Source organism: Triticum dicoccoides, chromosome 5B, assembly GCF_002162155.2.
Source record: "Triticum dicoccoides isolate Atlit2015 ecotype Zavitan chromosome 5B, WEW_v2.0, whole genome shotgun sequence".
NCBI classification, from domain to species: Eukaryota; Viridiplantae; Streptophyta; class Magnoliopsida; order Poales; family Poaceae; genus Triticum; species Triticum dicoccoides.
In genome coordinates, this window is record NC_041389.1 from 453145268 (window position 1) to 453159025 (window position 13758).

The window sequence follows — 13758 nt, forward strand, 5'->3', positions numbered from 1 at the left end:
GTTTCTGTTTTTCAGCAGAATCAAATCAACTATCATCATAGCTTATCCTATAGGTTGTACTTGGCACAGACACTAATTAAAACACAAAACCACATCTAAACAGAAAGTAGAAACAAAATTTGGCACTAAACAGGAACAAAAACAAAGAACACAAAATAAAATTGGGTTGCCTCCCAACAAGCGCTATCGTTTGATGCCCCTAGCTAGGCATAAAAGCGAAGATAGATCTAACGAATGCCATAATAATAGGATAGATCTTGAAAACTCATCTCATATTCTCTATGTTCAGCGGCAAGCTTCCTTTGAGGGAAGCAAAAGTAATCAAAAGGGCTAAAATTTGTAGGACAAAGGTCCCCAAGATCAATAAAGGGAGGAATATGATCCTCTTTCGACCCTTCATAGTGCACAACTATTTCATCACTAAAAGCATTTTTTTGGCAAAATTTTGTGAGCCTATACTCAAGAGAGTATCCTAGCTCATCATTTCGAAGAGCAAAGTCATTATTAAGCTCGTTAATGCAATCAATCAAGACTTTGGTAGGAACCTTTTTTCTAAGGTTTTCATTGAAAGCGACATAGTCGGAAGATTGAAAACGTCTAAATTCCTCTTGATCATAAAGGATTGCTTCTATGGGAGGACGACCGGCGTCCACCCTATAGTGCGCAAAGATTTCTTTGGCTTCTCTAATGATAAATCTAAACTCATGAGCCAGAAAGATAGTATCAGCGCGCTTAACAGAGGAATGCTCAATATTAGAAAATTCCAAGAAAATTCTATGAATGCAAGGATGCATGTGCATAAATTGTCTTTCAAGTTCAACTACAAGCATAGCGATAGCATCCGCAAGACTACTTATTTTATGAAGGATATAACCACCCAAGGAAGGTAAAACACCGGTACAAGTAAAGAAATCTTGAATAACACCTTTGCCAATAATGTTACAACTGACGATTCGGAACTTTTTAGTATGCAAGATATGGGGTTCATTGGCCGAAGCCTCGGGATTTTCTATGCCATTATTATTGTCCATATCAACGATAATCTCCCTAGTTTCAGACATGGCGGCAAACAAAAAGGTGAGCAAAGAAAAAAAGGCAAAAGAGAAAGAGAGGAGGAGATTGGGAAAGAGAGGGCGAATAAAACGGCAAGGGTGAAGTGGGGGAGAGGAAAACGAGAGGCAAATAATGTAATGCGAGAGATAGGGATTGTGATGGGTACTTGGTATAGTTGACTTTTGCGCAAACTCCCAGGCAACGGTGCCAGAAATTCTTCTTGCTACCTCTTTTAGCACTGCGTTGGATTTCCCCGAAGAGGAGAGGATGATGCAGTAAAGTAGCGTAAGTATTTCCCTTAGTTTTTGAGAACCAAGGTATCAATCCAGTAGGAGATCACGCACCAGTCCCTCGTACCTACACAAAACGATAGCAACTCACAACCAACGCTTAGGGGTTGTCAATCCCTTCACAGTCACTTACGAGAGTGAGATCTGATAGAGATAATATTTTTGGTATTTTTGATAGATAGATGCAAAGTAAAAAGTAAAAGGCAAAGTAAAAACAAAGCAAGTAAATAAAGTAATGGAGATTGATATGATAAGAATAGACCCGGGGGCCATAGGTTTCACTAGTGGCTTCTCTCAAGAGCATAAGTATTCTACTGTGGGTGAACAAATTACTGTTGAGCAATTGATAGAAAAGCGAATAATTATGAGATTATCTAGGTATGATCATGTATATAGGCATCACGTCCAAGACAAGTAGATCGAAACGATTCTGCATCTACTACTATTACTCCACTCATCGACCGCTATCCAGCATGCATCTAGAGTATTAAGTAAAACAGAGTAACGCTTTAAGCAAGATGACATGATGTAGAGGGATAAATTCATGCAATATGATAAAAACCCCATCTTGTTATCCTCGATGGCAACAATACAATACGTGCCTTGCAACTCTTTCTGTCACTGAGTAAGGACACCGCAAGATTGAACCCAAAGCTAAACACTTCTCCCATTGCAAGAACAACCAATCTAGTTGGCCAAACCAAACGGATAATTCGAAGAGACTTGTAAAGATAACTCAATCATACATAAAATAATTCAGAGAAGAATCAAATATTGCTCATAGATAAGCTGGATCATAAACCCACAATTCATCGGTCTCAACAAACACACCGCAAAAAGAAGATTACATCGAATAGATCTCCACAAGAGAGGGGGAGAACATTGTATTGAGATCCAAAAAGAGAGAAGAAGCCATCTAGCTAATAACTATGGACCCGAAGGTCTGAAGTAAACTACTCACACTTCATCGGAGAGGCTTTGGTGTTGATGTAGAAGCCCTCCGTGGTAGATGCCCTCTCCGGCGGAGCTCCGGAACAGGCCCCAAGATGGGATCTCGCGAATACAGAAGGTTGCGGCGGTGGAATTAGGTTTTTGGCTCCGTATCAGATCTGACGGGGGTACATAGGTATGTATAGGAGGAAGGAGTATGTCGGTGGAGCAACAGGGGGCCCACGAGGCAGGGGGCGCGCCCAGGGGGGCGCTCTCCACCCTCGTGACCGCCTCTGGCACTTCTTGGAGTAGGGTCCAAGTCTCCTGGATCACGTTCGGTGAGAAAATCACGTTCCCGAAGGTTTTATTCCGTTTGGACTCCGTTTGATATTCTATTTCTTTGAAATACTGAAATAGGCAAAAAAACAGCAATTCTGGGCTGGGCCTCCGGTTAATAGGTTTGTCCTAAAAATAATATGAAAGTGGAAAATAAAGCTCAATATAGTCCAAAACAGTAGACAAAGTAGCTTGGAGTAATCAAAAATTATAAATACGTTGGAGACGTATCAGCGGGATCTCCTCTGACCACTCCTGGAGCGAGGCCGTGGGGGGCTTCTTCCTTGACTGATGGCGGAGTTCGGAGGCCGGCGCGTCGGGCGGGGCGCGTAGGCAGGCGGCGGTGTGTGGCGGCGTAGCGGCTGGCCGGTGGCGGCGCGTCGAGGCAGAGCGCGCGGGCCGGTGGCGGCACGACGCTCTCTTCTTGACACGGCTAGGGTCGGCCAGATCTGCGCTCGATGGAGGAGGGGCTGGCGGCCGGAGCTCGGCAGGAGGCCCAATGGAGCGGCGGGCCGAGCAGGAGCAGGCAGCAGCTTGTTGGTGGGCGCGGGTGCCGGTGGCGCGGTCCGGAGGCAGCGATGCAAGTCCATGGCCAGACCGGTGGCGGCGGCGCTGCGATGGCTCGGCCAAGATGGAGTCTTGGCGAGCAACGAGCGGCCGACCACCTTTGTTCAGTGTGGCGAGCAGCGAGGATCTCTCGGTGGTGCGGCTGGTTCTTCATGGAGATGCGGGTCCGACCATTGCAAGGCTGTCCCTTGGAGTGGTGACGGCTGTTGCGGGCGGCTCTGGTCCTTGCCGGAGGTGCGGGGTGGCTGTGGTTCCTGTCCTAGCTGGGTGTCGGTGATGTGGCCTGTGTTCTCCTTGTCGTGTGTCGGTTGTAGACCCTCGGCTTGCAGCTGCGTTGCTGAAGTGCTGCTGTGGCGGCGGTGTGAAGCTCCTGGGATGGTGTTGCCCAATTCCTGGTGGTGTGGTGAGGTGCGACGCGCGGATGAAAATCTTTCTTGGCTTTCATGGGGCTGGCGGCGATGGCACCCGTGGATGTCATCCCCCTCGTTGGAGGCGTCGTCGAGGCATGTTCGTCATGCTCGCTCACTCGGAGTTGTGGCTGTCTCCGGGCGAAAGCCTCGATTCGGTGTTGGATCGGCACAAGGGCGGCGTCTTCGACATCATTTCTCTGTTGGGAGCTTTGTGTTGGAGACATGGCTAGTTCCTTGACGCTCTCCTCCGGTGTTCGTCGCTGTCCTCTCTGTTCCACGACAGCGCTATGTACGCCCATAGCCGGTGTGTCCAAGACGGCGTCTTTCTCGGATCGGATCGAGTCCTGCCACCCGCTTGCCACTTCCTCTTAGGCGATAAGAGTGGATGGTGCGTCGACAAGTGAAGCTCTGCGGAAGTTGGTGGTCTTTGGAGGTGTCCGGCGTCGGTCGAGATGCGGTGTTGTGTTTTAGTTTGGTTAGGCTCTTTGTGTTGTAGTTTGCTTGCGGTGTTGTTCGTCTTTGGTGTGGTGTTGTGCTACTCTCATTGTTCGCAGCGAGTGTAGTTTCTTGTAACTGAAATTCCGCCTTCTATAAAGCTATGGTACGCCTAGGCATACTCTCGAAAAAGAAGTAGTATTTTTTTTTACAATAAAATCCTCCTTTATTCAGTCATAACAATCGCTGCATCATTTACAATCAAAGGAATCACTGCATCAGCGCATGAATTCCAACCAAGTATTTGAAGGTGAAAATCTAGCTAGCCTAGTAAGTTCGTGAGCTGTATGATAACTCACTCTATTACAATTATCAAAGATAGCATGATTAAAATCTAAAGACATAAAATAAGAGTCATCGAAGATGGCAATGGCCACTCAAGAAGAATAACCATTTTTAATGCTGTGACCACCTCCACACTGTATGAGTTGATCTCAGTTTTACTGCAACCAACAGTTCGAGGTAGATTCATCCCAAATCTCATAGTGAACGAGTCAAACATATATCAGTTTTTCCATTTGCCGCCACAATGATTTTTCCTTCATGGTCGTGTAAAACCGCCCCAACCGTTCCAACAAATGAATCATTAGGAACCAACATCTACATTCATTTAGTGTAGCCATACCTACGTTTCAACCATGTAGCCGATTTCACCTTGGCCTTTGGACTCTAAGAAATAATGAAATTAGTCGCTAAACCTCTCACCGCCTAGTTAATTTGGGCAGCGTTCTGAGACGCCTCCCCTTGGGTCAACTTGCGATGTTCAAACCATAAGTACCATGCAGGAGTGGCCATTGTCTCCTTTAGCTTGGGAAGCCCGAGAACTTGGATATCCTTCTCAGGAAGGCATAACAAATGTTCCAAGATTGCTTCGTCGGCCCTGTCCACCTTAATTTTGCTTTTTTGATAATATCATAAATCCCAAACATCTTCCACACTTGCTCTGGTAAGGTGCATTCAAACAACAAATGCTTGATCGATGTTATCAGGACCTAGTTTACATGCAAGACAACTTGGGTTAATCTTTAGGTGTTTGTTTGCCAAGATCGTGCGGCTGGTGTTCTCGAGTAGTACTTTGTATAGCTTTGCTATACCTACCTATACTTTAGGTTTGGGATTAAATTTACCCAAATGATAAGTGTCAAACGTGTGGCATGAAGCACTCCGGCCCTCACATTTTATAAAACTAAAGTTGCCATCCAAAAAGAAAAATAAACCAAAAAAAACTGACATTTCCAATCCGAAAAGAAAGTTGCCGTGCTTGGCAACTAAAGTTGTCATCCTAGCGTCATTAAACTTGCCATAAAAACGTTCGGAGTTGGCATGTGTTCGTGTCACATGGGTGTCACTTACCAGGGTCCTAAATTTAAAACAGACAGGTCCGCACGATGAATTCGGGGGAGGGGGGAGTGGGCCAATTAAATATGGACAAATCATCCCTCACGTAGGTTATGACGGGTTATGTAGGTTTGACATTATTGGTATTTTGTATTGCCGTGGGAGGATTCGCGACACCTATACTCGTGCACGCTTCCTCATGTATAACTTTAATCATGTTTATAGACAAAAATATGTACATTCAAAATACCAAATACATATGACAACCCTCTGTTGGTCTAATCATGCTCTACGTGCTTCAGGTTCTCGGTCATTAGGCTTACATCGGTTTGCTATTCTCTCTGGAAGGAAAAGATCGAAGACGGTGTCTTTCTACGTGTTTATCTCTTTGGTCGTAGGGAACCCGTACTATGAAGAGGGAATCCACATCGGAAAGAGTTGGGGGAATCATTGCACGTACACTTCTGCCACACCCTCCGCTGCCTTCCGCGTTTTGTGTGTGAGAGAGCTCCCTTTCTTTTTCAACTGCCCATTGTGTTCTCCCAGCGGTTGTACCACTCGTACGAGTGGTTGTACCGCTGGCGCCTGGCACTTACCCAACCACCACCCCTGGGGTAATACCCTGGGGATGAACAGCCCTGTCATGACCAAGCGGTTGTACCACTGCTCCCGGGCGGTTGTACCGCCAACATGCTTAAAACATTGATTGTGGGTGTCTCTTGCGGTTGTACCGGCCAAGTACCGCTCAACAAGCGACCCGGTTTCTGTTTTGATGTGGTACTTGGGCAGTGGTGGTCCGGTTGTGCCCCGCAAACTGGTACTACCGGTGCGCTAAGCGGTTCTACCGCTTGGGACTTAGCCACTCAAGTGTCCAGGGCCAAGCGGTTGCACCTGTTGGGGAACGTTGCAGAAAATAAAAAAATTCTACGGTTTCACCAAGATCAATCTATGAGTTCATCTAGCAACAAGAGAGAGGAGTGCATCTAGATACCCTTGTAGATCGAGTAGAAGCGTTCAAGAGAACGGGGTTGAGGGAGTCGTACTCGTCGTGATCCAAATCACCGGAGATCCTAGCACCGAACGGACGGCACCTCCGCGTTCAACACATGTACGGTCAGCGTGACGTCTCCTCCTTCTTGATCCAGCAATGGGGAAGGAGAGGTTGATGAAGATCCAGCAGCACGACGGCGTGGTGGTGGATGCAGCAGGGATCCCGGCAGGGCTTCGCCAAGCGTCTGCGGGAGGGAGAGTGTAGCAAGGGAAAAGGGAGGCGCCAAGTGCAAGGGTGCGGCTGCCCTCCCTCCCCCCTCTTTATATAGGGACCCTTGGGGGGGGGGCGCCGACCCTAGGAGATTGAATCTCCAAGGGGGGCGGCGGCCAAGGGGGTGCCTTGCCCCCAAGGCAAGTGGAGGCGCCCCCTCCCCTAGGGTTCCCAACCCTAGGCGCAGGGGGGCCCAAGGGTGGTGCACCAGCCCACCAGGGGCTGGTTCCCCTCCCACTTCATCCCATGGGGCCCTCCGGGATGGGTGGCCCCACCCGGTGGACCCCCGGGACCCTCCCGGTGGTCCCGATACAATACCGGTGACCCCGAAACTTTCCCGATGGCCGAAACTCGACTTCCCATATATAATTCTTTACCTCCGGACCATTCCAGAACTCCTCGTGACGTCCGGGATCTTATCCTGGACTCCGAACAACTTTTGGTTTGCTGCATACTAATATCTCTACAACCCTAGCGTCACCGAACCTTAAGTGTGTAGACCCTACAGGTTCGGGAGACACGTAGACATGACCGAGACGGCTCTCCGGTCAATAACCAACAGCGGGATCTGGATACCCATGTTGGCTCCTACATGCTCCTCGATGATCTCATCGGATGAACCACGATGTCTAGGATTCAAGCAACCCCGTATACAATTCCCTTTGTCAATCGATATGTTACTTGCCCGAGATTCGATCGTCGGTATCCCAATACCTCGTTCAATCTCGTTACCGGCAAGTCACTTTACTCATACCGCAATGCATGATCCCATGACCAGACACTTGGTCACTTTGAGCTCATTATGATGATGCATTACTGAGTGGGCCCAGAGATACCTCTCCATCATACGGAGTGACAAATCCCAGTCTCGATCCGTGTCAACCCAACAGACACTTTCGGAGATACCCGTAGTATACCTGTATAGTCACCCAGTTACGTTGTGACGTTTGGTACACCCAAAGCACTCCTACAGTATCCGGGAGTTACACGATCTCATGGTCTAAGGAAAAGATACTTGACATTGGAAAAGCTCTAGCAAACGAACTACATGATCTTGTGCTATGCTTAGGATTGGGTCTTGTCCATCACATCATTCTCCTAATGATGTGATCTCGTTATCAATGGCATCCAATGTCCATAGTCAGGAAACCATGACTATCTGTTGACCAACAAGCTAGTCAACTAGAGGCTCACTAGGGACATATTGTGGTCTATGTATTCACACGTGTATTATGATTTCCGGATAATACAATTATAGCATGAATAAAAGACAATTATCATGAACAAGGAAATATAATAATAATCCTTTTATTATTGCCTCTAGGGCATGTTTCCAACAGTCTCCCACTTGCACTAGAGTCAATAATCTAGTTACATTGTGATGAATCGAACACCTATAGAGTTCTGGTGTTGATCATGTTTTGCTCGCGGAAGAGGTTTAGTCAACAGATCTGCGACATTCAGATCCGTATGTACTTTGCAAATATCTATGTCTCCATCTTGAACATTTTCACGGATGGAGTTGAAACGACGCTTGATGTGCCTGGTCTTCTTGTGAAACCTGGGCTCCTTGGCAAGGGCAATAGCTCCAGTGTTGTCACAGAAGAGAGTGATCGGCCCCGACACATTGGGTATGACTCCTAGGTCGGTGATGAACTCCTTCATCCATATTGCTTCATGCGCTGCCTCCGAGGCTGCCATGTACTCCGCTTCACATGTAGATCCCGCCACGACGCTCTGCTTGCAACTGCACCAGCTTACTGCTCCATGATTCAACATATACACGTATCCGGTTTGTGACTTAGAGTCATCCAGATCTGTGTCAAAGCTAGCGTCGACGTAACCCTTTACGACGAGCTCTTCGTCACCTCCATAGACGAGAAACATGTCCTTTTTCCTTTTTAGGTACTTCATGATATTCTTGACCGTTGTCCAGTGTTCCTTGCCGGGATTACTTTGGTACCTTCCTACCAAACTTACGGCAAGGTTTACATCAGGTCTGGTACACAACATGGCATACATAATAGATCATATGGCTGAGGCATAGGGGATGACACTCATCTCTTCTTTATCTTCTGCCGTGGTCGGGCATTGAGCTGAGCTCAATCTCACACCTTGCAATACAGGCAAGAACCCTTTCTTGGACTGATCCATATTGAACTTCTTCAGTATCTTATCAATGTATGTGCTTTGTGAAAGACCTAAGAGGCACCTCGATCTATCCCTATAGATCTTGATGCCTAATATGTAAGCAGCTTCTCCAAGGTCCTTCATTGAAAAACACTTATTCAAGTAGGCCTTAATGCTGTCCAAAAGTTCTATATCATTTCCCATCAAAAGTATGTCATCTACATATAATATGAGAAATGCTACAGAGCTCCCACTCACTTTCTTGTAAACGCAGGCTTCTCCATAAGTCTGCATAAACCCAAACGCTTTGATCATCTCATCAAAGCGAATGTTCCAACTCCGAGATGCTTGCACCAGCCCATAAATGGATCGCTGGAGCTTGCATACCTTGTTAGCATTCTTAGGGTCGACAAAACCTTCCGGCTGCATCATATATAGTTCTTCCTTAAGATAGCCATTAAGGAATGCCGTTTTGACGTCCATCTGCCATATGTCGTAATCATAGTATGCGGCAGTTGCTAACATGATTCGAACGGACTTCTGCTTCGCTACGAGAGAGAAAGTCTCATCGTAGTCAACCCCTTGAACTTGCTGATAACCCTTAGTGACAAGTCGAGCTTTATAGATGGTAACATTACCATCTGCGTCCGTCGTCTTCTTAAAGATCCATTTGTTTTCTATCTCTCGCCGATCATCGAGCAAGTCTGTCAAAGTCCATACTTTGTTTTAATACATGAATTCTATCTCGGATTGCATGGCTTCAAGCCATTTGTTGGAATCTGGGCCCGCCATCGCTTCTTCATAGTTCGAAGGTTCACCGTTGTCTAACAACATGATTTCCAGGACAGGGTTGCCATACCACTCTGGCGTGGAACGTGTCCTTGTGGACCTACGAAGTTCAGTAGCAACTTGATCCTAAGTAATTTGATCATCATCATTAATTTCCTCTCCAGTCGGTGTAGGCACCACAGGAACATTTTCCTGAGCTGCACTACTTTCCGGTTCAAGAGGTAGTACTTCATCGAGTTCTACTTTCCTCCCACTTACTCCTTTCGAGAGAAACTCTTTTTCCAAAAAGGATCCGTTCTTGGCAACAAAGATCTTGCCTTCGGATCTAAGGTAGAAGGTATACCCAATGGTTTCCTTAGGGTATCCTATGAAGACGCATTTTTCCAACTTGGGTTCGAGCTTTTCAGGTTGAAGTTTCTTGACATAAGCATCGCATCCCCAAACTTTTAGAAACGTCAGCTTAGGTTTCTTCCCAAACCATAATTCATACGGTGTCGTCTCAATGGATTTAGACGGAGCCCTATTTAAAGTGAATGTAGCTGTCTCTAGAGCGTATCCCCAAAATGATAGCGGTAAATCAGTAAGAGACATCATAGATCGCACCATATCCAATAGAGTGCGATTATGACGTTCGGACACACCGTTACGCTGAGGTGTTCCAGGCGGCGTGAGTTGTGAAACGATTCCACATTTCCTTAAGTGTGTACCAAATTCGTGACTTAAATATTCTCCTCCACGATCTGATCGTAAGAACTTTATTTTTCGGTCATGTTGATTCTCTACTTCATTCTGAAATTCCTTGAACTTTTCAAAGGTCTCAGACTTGTGTTTCATAAAGTAGACATACCCATATCTACTCAAGTCATCAGTGAGAGTGAGAACATAACGATATCCTCCGCGAGCCTCAACGCTCATTGGACCGCACACATCGGTATGTATGATTTCCAATAAGTTGGTTGCTCGCTCCATTGTTCCGGAGAACGGAGTCTTGGTCATTTTGCCCATGAGGCATGGTTCGCATGTGTCAAATGATTCATAATCGAGAGACTCTAAAAGTCCATCAGCATGGAGCTTATTCATGCACTTGACACCAATGTGACCAAGGCGGCAGTGCCACAAGTATGTGGGACTATCGTTATCAACTTTACATCTTTTGGTATTCACACTATGAATATGTGTAACATCATGTTCGAGATTCATTAAGAATAAACCATTGACCATCGGGCCATGACCATAAAACATATCTCTCATATAAATAGAACAACCATTGTTCTCGGATTTAAATGAGTAGCCATCTCGTATTAAACGAGATCCAGATACAATGTTCATGCTCAAACTTGGCATTAAATAACAATTATTGAGGTTTAAAACTAATCCCGTGGGTAAATGTAGAGGTAGCGTGCCGACGGCGATCACATCGACCTTGGAACCATTCCCGACGCGCATCGTCACCTCGTCCTTCGCCAGTCTCCGCTTATTCCGCACCTCCTGCTTTGAGTTACAAATATGAGCAACGGCACCGGTATCAAATACCCAGGAGCTACTACAAGCACTGGTAAGGTACACATCAATTACATGTATATCACATATACCTTTAGTGTTGCCGGCCTTCTTGTCCGCTAAGTATTTGGGGCACTTCCGCTTCCATGACCCTTCCCTTTGCAATAAAAGCACTCAGTTTCAGGCTTGGGTCCATTCTTTGACTTCTTCCCGGCAACTGGCTTACCGGGCGCGGCAACATCCTTGCCGTCCTTCTTGAAGTTCTTCTTACCCTTGCCTTTCTTGAACTTGGTGGTTTTATTGACCATCAACACTTGATGTTCCTTTTTGATTTCTACCTCTGCTGACTTCAGCATTGAAAATACTTCAGGAATAGTTTTCACCATCCCATGCATATTGTAGTTCATCACAAAGCTCTTATAGCTCGGTGGGAGCGACTGAAGGATTCTGTCAATGAACGCCTCGTCCGAGAGGTTAATGTCCAGCTGGGACAGGTGGTTGTGCAACCCAGACATTTTGAGTATATGCTCACTGACAGAACTATTTTCCTCCATCTTACAACTATAGAACTTGTCGGAGACTTCATATCTCTCGACCTGGGCGTGAGCTTGGAAAACCATTTTCATCTCCTCGAACATCTCATATGCTCCGTGTTGCTCAAAACGCTTTTGGAGCCCCGATTCTAAGCTGTAAAGCATGCCACACTGAACGAGGGAGTAATCGTCAGCACGTGACTACCAAGCGTTCATAACGTCTTGGTTCTCTGGGATGGGTACTTCACCTAGCGGTCCTTCTAGGACATATGCTTTCTTGGCAGCTATGAGGATGATCCTCAGATTCCGGACCCAGTCCGTATAGTTGCTGCCATCATCTTTCAGCTTGGTTTTCTCTAGGAACGCGTTGAAGTTCATGTTGACATGAGCGTTCGCCATTTGATCTACAAGACATTTTTGCAAAGATTTTAGACTAAGTTCATGATAATTAAGTTCATCTAATCAAATTATTTAATGAACTCCCACTCAGATTAGACATCCCTCTAGTCATCTAAGTGTTACATGATCCGAGTCGACTAGGTCGTGTCTGATCATCACGTGAGACGGACTAGTCATCATCGGTGAACATCTCCATGTTGATCGTATCTTCCATACGACTCATGTTCGACCTTTCGGTCTCTGTGTTCCGAGGCCATGTTTGTACATGCTAGGCTCGTCAAGTTAACCTAAGTGTTTTGCACGTGTAAATCTGTCTTACACCCGTTGTATGTGAACGTTAGAATCTATCACACCCGATCATCACGTGGTGCTTCGAAACAACGAATTGTCGCAACGGCGCACAATTAGGGGGAACACTTTCTTGAAATTATTATGAGGGATCATCTTATTTACTATCGTCGTTCTAAGTAAACAAGATGTAAAAACATGATAAACATCACATGCAATCAAATAGTAGTGACATGATATGGCCAATATCGTATAGCTCCTTTGATCTCCATCTTCGGGGCTCCATGATCATCTTCGTCACCGGCATGACACCATGATCTCCATCATCATGATCTCCATCATCGTGTCTCCATGAAGTTGCTCGCCAAATATTACTTCTACTACTATAGCTAATGGTTTAGCAATAAAGTAAAGTAATTACATGGCGTTAAATCATTGACAGCAGGTCATACAATAATTAAGACAACTCCTATGGCTCCTGTCGGTTGTCATACTCATCGACATGCAAGTCATGATTCCTATTACAAGAACATGATCTCATACATCACAATATATCATTCATCATTCATCACAACTTTTGGCCATATCACATCACAAAGCAATTGCTGCAAAAACAAGTTAGACGTCCTCTAATTGTTGTTGCATCTTTTACGTGGCTGCAATAGGGTTCTAGCAAGAATGTTTTCTTACCTACGAAAAAGCCACAATGTGATTTGTCAACTTCTATTTACCCTTCATAAGGACCCTTTTCATCAAATCCGCTCCAACTAAAGTGGGAGAGACAGACACCCGCTAGCCACCTTATGCAACTAGTGCATGTCAGTCGGTGGAACCTGTCTCACGTAAGCGTACGTGTAAGGTCGGTTCGGGCTGCTTCATCCCACAATACCGCTGAAGCAAAATAAGACTAGTAGTGGCAAGAAAGTTGACAACATCTACGCCCACAACAGATTTGTGTTCTACTCGTGCAAAGAGAACTATGCATAGACCTAGCTCATGATGCCACTGTTGGGGAACATTGCGAAAAATTAAAAAAATTCTACGGTTTCACCAAGATCAATCTATGAGTTCATCTAGCAACGAGAGAGAGGAGTGCATCTACATACCCTTGTAGATCGAGCGGAAGCGTTCAAGAGAACGGGGTTGAGGGAGTCGTACTCGTCGTGATCCAAATCACCGGAGATCCTAGCGCCGAACGGACGGAACCTCCGCGTTCAACACACGTACGGTCAGCGTGACGTCTCCTCCTTCTTGATGAAGATCCAGCAGCACGACGGCGTGGTGGTGGATGCACCAGGGATCCCGGCAGGGCTTCACCAAGCGTCTGCGGGAGGGAGAGGTGTAGCAAGGGGGAAGGGAGGCGCCAAGTGCAAGGGTGCGGCTTCCCTCCCTCCCCCTCTTTATATAGGGACCCTTGGGGGGGGGCGGCCCTAGGAGAT